The sequence below is a fragment of the Callospermophilus lateralis genome, chromosome 14 (genome assembly GCF_048772815.1).
Source record: "Callospermophilus lateralis isolate mCalLat2 chromosome 14, mCalLat2.hap1, whole genome shotgun sequence".
Lineage (NCBI taxonomy): Eukaryota > Metazoa > Chordata > Mammalia > Rodentia > Sciuridae > Callospermophilus > Callospermophilus lateralis.
The window spans coordinates 89,430,418-89,438,472 of NC_135318.1; positions in this window are offsets into that span (position 1 = coordinate 89,430,418).

Genomic DNA, 8,055 nt, shown 5'->3' on the forward strand with positions numbered 1-8,055 from the left:
TTTACAATAATTAAAGGATTCATTTGAAAAGCTTGACACAAGGTGCATTGAGCTGGAAAGGTTACAATCAAGGGAACTTGATTTAATGTGGACCATGATGAGGAAGGAGAGTCCAAAAGGGGCGGTCTCTCAGGACTGGACACTGGATGACCACTGCTGTCTTCAGTGATATTTCTGGAGGACGAATGGAGCGCTCCACTCCAGGGTGAAGTAGGATGCGGGTAATTATAGACGTGTCATTGGAGCCGCTGACGGACACCCAAGTGCAGATGTACCATGGGTGGGTGACAAGCACCCGGAACTCAGGAGAAGTCAGAGCTAGACAGGAATGGGCTGGGAAAATACCATTAGCTGTGAAATAAGCCCATGTGCCCTGCCCTAAAGAATGAATCCAACTGGGTTAGGTCCAGGTTTAGGCTGCCCTCATGACTAAGCCATGTTGACTTCCGTCTGTGTAGTAGGATGTCAAGCCAGTGGGGCAACTTCCCGGAAAAGATTTTCAACCCAGACAAAAGAGAGAGCCACGTGGAAGAGGTCCTTTTTCCTTCCTGCCTGAGACACCTTCCATGAGGCTCCGGAGGTTGGAGTTGCGTAACCAACTTGAAAAACGCAGAGAAGGCAGAGTGGCAAACTTATCTCCATCTCCACATCATTAGCCTGAGAACCTCCCTCTAGACCTGGAGAAAACTTTTGCATTCTAGGCAAGTGCTCTCCCACGGTGCTACACCCCAGCCTGACTGATGAAAACAAAAATATCCTTGTCCGTAAGCCATTTCACTTGATTTGCTATTGCTAGCAGAGAAAATCAGCAGGCTTGATACAAAGCACCACCAGGACTGGGTGTCTTGTTTGTTTCATTTGTTATTTTATTTTATTTTATTGGAGGTGGGGGTAATTGGAAATTGAATTGAACCTCGGGTTGCTCTACCACAGAGACACATCCCCAGCCCTTTTTATTTTTTTTATTTTGAGAAAGGTCCTCACTAATCTGCAGAGGCTGGACTTGAACTTGTGATCCTTCTGCCTCACCTGGTTCTATCTGGCAGCCACAACTGTCCTCAAGTTTCCTTACCCCAATCTGGCAAGGGTTAAGACTAAGTAAAACCTGCTTTCTTGCTTTCCCTTGGTTTGAAGAAACATTTTAGAACTATTCTAATGTTAACCTCTCTTTAATTTTAAGAAATAGGAAAATAAAAAACACAGAGCAAGCAACACAAATTCAAGAGGCCTTAGCTGGGCATAGTGGGCACACATCTGTAATCCCAGTGGCTCAGGAGGCTGAAGCAGGAGGATCGAAAGTTTGAGACCAGCCTCAGCAACTTAGCGAGGCTTTTGGCAACTTAGCAAGACCCTGTCTCAAAAAATAAAAAAGGGCAAAATAATAAATAAATAAATAAAAATTAAAAAATAATGTGGCTCAGAGGTTAAGCACCCCTGGGTTTAATCCCTGCTACGAAGGAGGAGGAGGGGAGGAGGAGGAGGGGAGGAGGGGGAGGAGGAGGAGGGGAGGAGGGGGAGGAGGAGGAGGGGAGGAGGGGGAGGAGGAGGAGGGGAGGAGGGGGAGGAGGAGGAGGAGAGCTTAAAAAATATATAATAGTTGTTGAGTCTCTGATCATTAGTGAAAATCAAACCTTTGTAGGAATGGTCAGAAGCATTTTTCTCCGGGGCCAGCCCTCTGTAGCCTGTGCCCCACCTCCCTGACCATCTATAGCAGAGTCACCATGATGAGCTTCAACGTCTTAGCACTAAACGCTCAGTTTCTTTTACTAAGTCTTATACGTCAGTTTCCAAATTGATGTAAAGGCAAATCCCTCCATTCAGTTCTAGGCACAGAAGCCAAAAGGCCTCTCTTAACAATTAAAAACACCTGCCCTTGATCTTTTAGGAGTGACCAACTGAGGGGACTGGGATAGCTCCTACAGTGAGCTTAAGATGTCCTGTGGACCCAGGGCTGATCCTCAACTGTGAGGGGGTCTCAGCTATATGCACTCACCAGTCTTGACTGACTTTGGTGTCAATCTTTCATGAACTTGGTTGCGTCAGATTGAAAATAATACTTGGCGTGGTCAGCTCAGCACAGCCCAGAGTGGGATCTTTATTTAGATGCCTCGGCATTAGTCTTTTGAACACTAAATGACATTGTTTACTGGAAGGTATTTGTAGACAACTAAGACCTGTGTCTTTCCAACCTAACTTCAGAACTGTAAATGTATCCCAATTACATTAACCTGGTTAACTTGGCTCCAAGAGGTGTTTAGACTGCTCTGAATTCTGATTCTCTTATCTAATACCCTAGTTCTCCCTCTTAGCTTGTGACATCTACAATTTAAAAAGCATGTTTTAATTTTGCTCAAAGTATATTATAAAGTCAAAAGATAAGTTACAAACATTTTTACCAGGTGGTTCTGTTTTATTTAAAATTATTTATATCTAAAAAGATTATGGAAGGCTATATATACATCAAAATGTTAACAGTTCTTCTTTATGAATGATTGAATAATTTATAAATTTTCTGGGCTTTTGCTTATCTATTTTCATGATTTTAAGTGCATGTATGATTACATGACAAAACACCAACAAACAATTTTTGTTGTTTGAAAACATCTCATTGAACTATACATCCGATGAATGAATTTCAAGGTATGCAAATTATACCCCAGTAAAGAAGTCTTTCATAATTTATGAGAAAAAGAGAGGCTTCCCTATTCCATTCCCCACTTAGTGTAATGAGATTGGCCTTTTCTGGAGTCCTCTCTCAGCAGCCCTGGCATGAGAGGTTTACTTAAGCTCTATGAGTTAATTTATCTTTCAGGTGAGTGCGATGCTCTCCCTCTCGTTCCCTTTCCTATCCTCCACTCTCATTGACCAAGAGTACCTGTGCTTCTTTTTTTTCAAAAACTTATATCCTGGGCTGGGGATATAGCTCAGTTTGTAGAGCAGCACTTGTCTCATATGCACAAGGCCCCAGGTTCAATCTGCAACACCAAAAAAAAAAAAAAAAAAAAAAAAATTTATCCTTCCTGTTTTTACATCAGAGTAGCTGATGGATAAACAATAAATGGTCCCATAAGACCTTATGAACAAAGAGGCTGAGCCCCCAGAGTGCGTTAAATGAAGGCCTTAGCATGTGTAGGCTTCTCTAACACTGACCTTTTCAAAAGTGCCCTGCCCAGGCCTCTGATTCAGTCCTTCTGGAATGGGGCTTTGAGCAGACCCACCCCTCCTGCTCCCCTGCCTACCCCTCCCTGCGCTCTCTCTTCAGTTCCAAAGGCAACGCTCATGCTTGCCCCTGGCTAGGAACTTCTGGATGAAGGTGTTCCCAGAGTCAAACATAGTCCCATGACCAGGCTAATGGCAGCTTCCACCTGGGCAAGCCAATCCAGGGCTGGGAGAGGTGAGGATGCACATCTTATCAATTCAGCAGAGGCCTTCCAACAGCCACCGGGACACTAGGGCAGCCCATCGGCAAACAGGTTGCTCAGCAGACAGCGCCCCATTTTACATACACACCTGTGCCTTTCTCAGAAACTGTGGGCCTGGCAGGTGGACACTGTGGGCCTGGCAGGGGGACACTGCCTTGGGATTTCCTCTTCGGACAGATATGTGTTGCACTTCTCAAAGGAGAGAAGCCTATGGAAAGGAGAACACAAGTGGGCTGTTTCTGGCTTATCCTCCCATCTTTTCACGCCTCCAAACCAACTCTGGCCACTAGCAAGACAAGAGGCCTTGATCTCCAGAGGAGCCCTCCTCTCCCCTCCCACCAAGAACTGGAACTTGTTTCCTTCCACACAGCCCCTACTCCCTGATTAATAGGTGACAGAGCCATTTCTTCCTCTCATGGAGAAAAATCCTGTTGCTAAACTGAAAAGAGAGGATTTGTGAAGATTGCGGTCATTCCTGACACGGGCGTATTCCAGTGATTTGGAAGAGACTTTCCACAGATGTCTTAAAAGCACTGCAGGCACGAGGTCTCCGCCTCAGATCAGGAGGGGCAAGTCATGCCAAGACTTGTCTCCATCTTTGCCAGGACTACTTGTTTGGTGCCATGGCAAGGCTATCTCTGTGGTGGCCATGGTGGGTTGTGGGTTGTAAAGTCATGGGCATTCAGATCAGATAGAGGACTCCTCCTGTTCTGACCCATATAGCTAAAGGAACTCCTGACCATCAACTGGTGTCCAGGAAGAGAACATCCTGGCAAGAGGATGTGACCTGCCACCCCAGCCCTGCTGGAAATTAAAATTCACTCTCTATCTCCTAATTCACACTCTTATGAATCTAAGATAACCTAGAAGGAAAGAACCACCTTGGGACTCACTACTGAGCTCTAATTTCATGGACTGTGTTGCTTTTCGGCTACTCTCTTCCTCTGTCATTCTGTTTTTCTTCGCCCAGAATCCTGAACCCACAGAGCAGAGGCATAGACCCGGGGTGAAGGCAGACATTCTAGAAACCATCAGGTAGATTCTCTTGGCCAGCCGGTCAGCCATCCTTGCTGACTTCAAACTGGCCATGCTTATCGATTTCCAACTTCTACATTATATTGTGTTCTGAAATTTGCCATAGTGTTTAGCAAAGACTCTAACAATAAGTCTAGAGGCAGACAAAATGGAGACACACGTGCTAGAAGAACCAGCGGACATCGTGTGGCCTCATAGCCACTGTACATAGCACAGTTACTGTACTGAAAGAGTCTTCAAAGGGAGAAAGCCTTACTCATTCAATTGATATTTGCTGGGTTTCTATTTCATGTCATGCACAATGGACATATCGCCCTCAGCTCACAGACCAGAAGAGAGAAAGATAAACAATCAAGCTAATCCCAAAGTGGGTCTTGGGAAACCTTCCTTGAGAAAGGATGCCTCGCCTGAGACTGAGGGATGGGTAAGGGCTAATTAAGAATGCTCCATCATAAAAGACAAATGATTGCTGCCCGGCACGGTGGCACACACCTGTCATCCCAGCAGCTCAGGCAGTGAGGCAGGAGAATCATGAGTTCAAAATCAGCCTCAGAAAAAGCAAGGCACTAAACAACTCAGTGAGACCCTGTCTCTAAATAAAATACAAAATAGGGCTGGGGATGTGGCTCAGTGGTAGAGTGCCCCTGAGTTCAATCTCTGATCATCCAGAAAAAGAAAAAGGAAAAGATCATGACTGCTATGATTTGACTGTGTTCACATGTTGGAAACTTAATTCCCAATGCACCAGGGTTTTGGAGGTGGGACTGGTTATGATGGGTGGCAAGGTCATGAGGGATTTGCCCTCATGAATGGACTAACATTGTTATTTCAGGTGACAAAAGAATGAGTTCAGTCCCTCTTCTCTCTTCCACTTCTCTCTGCTCTTTCTCTCTCTCATCTCCCCTCCTTTTCTCTTCTCTCCCTCTCCCTCCCTCCTGCATGTGCATGTGCACAACTTTCTCTCACCCTTCCACCTTCTGCCATGGGATGATGCAGCAAGACAGCACTTGTCAGATGTGGGCCCTGGACCTTGAACTTCCCAGCCTCCAGAACTGTAAGAATATGTCTCTGGTTTTTTGTTTGTTTGTTTTTACAAGTTACATAGTCTGGAGTAATTCTGTTTCAGCTGCACAAAACAATGACCTATTTTTAAAACGGGCAAAGGAACAGAATAGACACATTTTCTAAGAAGACATAAAATGACTAATAAGAACAGGAAAAGATATTCAACATTGTTAGCCATCAAGGAAATACAAATGAAATCCACACCAGGAGACCACGCATGTCACACACACCAGGATGGTTATAATAAAAAAGATGGACAATAGCAAGTTTACTGAGAAGGTGGAGAAGCTGGAACTTTCTTCACTGCTGGTGGGAGTGAAAAACAGCACAGCTGCTTTGGGAAAATGGTTCAGCCGTTCCTCAAAAGGCTATGTATAGACTTACCATAGGTCCTGGTAATCCTACTCAAATGTTTGTCTTGGTCTATTTTCTGTTGCTGTAACAGAATATCTGAGACTGGGAAATTTACAAAGGAAAAAGTTTCATGTTGGCTCAATTCTGGAGGCTGAGAAGTCAAGATGCAGCCGCATCTGGTGGGGAATCTCATGCTTCTTCATCAACATGGCAGAAGTCAGAAGGGGAGGCAAGCGCCTTCAGAAGAGCAGCAAGAGGGCTGGGCTCATTTTATAATGACCACTGTCCTGGTTACCTATCCAGACCCTCAAGAGTTAACCCAGTACCACCAGAAAAAGATGAATCCTTCTTAACTGCCACACTGGCAATTAAACTTCAGTATGAGTTAAAGGGACAAATGATAGCAGGCATGCACCCATGAGCTTTGAAGCATGTCCAAGCAAAAACTCGTAGATGAATGTTCAAAGCAGAATTCATCACAAGAGGCAAAAAGTAGAAGTGAGCTAAATGTCCATCAATTGGTGAAAGGCAAATAAAAGGTGGTATTTCCATACAATGGAATATTATCCAGCTATAAAAAAGAATAGAGCACTACATGGAAAAGCCTTGAAAACACTGAGCTAAGTGAAAGAAGCTCATGATGGGTAATATATTATGCGATTTCATGTGTATTAAATGTCCTTAACATGCAGATCCATAGATAAAAAATTGATGAGTGGTTTGCTGATACTGGGAGGAGGCGGGAATGGGGGCTAACTGCTAATGGGGAAAGGGTTTCCTTAGGGGCAGATGAAAATGTTCTAAAATTGAACTTTACATTGTAATTATGGTACATAATATCTCAATAAAGCTGATAAAAAATAATCATAACCAACTAGGAGAAAGGAGGAACAGGAGTTGAGTTCCTTATAGAAAAGGATGGAAAGGAACTGAAGGAAAAGCCTTGCCTGTACAGCAGCGAGCAGGAGGGGAGTAGTGGGACCCAAGGCTGAAGCAGCAGACTAAGCTGCAGCCCTTCGAGAGCTTGTGGGTCTGTCTCCTGAGAGCAATGGGAAACCGTTCCACCCACCCGGATTAACTTGAGACCTACTATGGATACTTCACTGGATGCCTTCAGCATTTTTAAACCCTCCTGGCTTTTCCTTCCCATCTTTTCCCCCCACATTTTGTGTCCCACAGATAACTAATGGAAGGGAAAGTGGGTGCGGAGCTGACCAATGTGCTCTAAAGGAGCACCGATGAGCAAGAAGGTTTATCTCACTTGATGGAACATTTTATAACAGGCAGGGCTCTTCAATAACAAGCCCGGAGGGCTCCCAGAGCCAGCAGAGTCTCTGAAAAGCTGCAACAGGTGCATGAGGTCTGGAGGGCACCTGCAGTAGGCAGGGAACCGGCAAGATCACCTGCCCAACCACTAAGATTCCATGAGACCAACAGGGCCCCCCTCACTCTTCTGAAATTGGCTGTGAAAAGCCCCTCAACCAACAAGCTCAGAGTCATCATTGTGGTGCAGATGTGTGCTGTCCCACAAAGCTCATGTGTGAGATAATGTACGAAGGTTTAGAGGTGAAGTGTGTGGGCTGTGAGATCCTTGATCCAGTCAGTACTCAATTCACTGACCCGGATAGGGAATACTGAGTGGTGACTGCAGGCAGGCAAGGTGTAGCTGGAGGAGGGGGTCTCTGGGAGTGTGCCTTTGGGGTATGTATTTTGTGGGCTAAACTTAGCTCTCTTTGCTTCCTGGTGTGAAGTCTTGAGCCACTTTCCTCCATCACACTCTGTGCCATGATGTTCTGCCTCACTCAGTTCCCGAGGAATGGAGCCAACCATCTATGGACAGAGACCTCTGAAACCATGAGGCCCCAAATAAACTTCTTCTCTTCTAGTTGTTCCTTCGTTCACAGCAGGAAAAAAAAAAAAAAAGAGTCATGGTTGTAGAGAGAATTCAAAGTTTTCACTAAAATCCTTAACAATTTTACTGATCATTTCCTGATCTTTTATAAAACACATTTTACCTTAAAACCAAAGGCCAAGAGTTCTCCCTGATATGCAGATGCTAACTCACAAAAAACGGGGGGGGGGGGGGGGGGGAGGTGCAGAACATAAGCTCATTGACTTAGACAAAGGTGAAGGAAGGGGGATGGGAATAGGAAAGACAGTAGAATGAATGGGACATCAC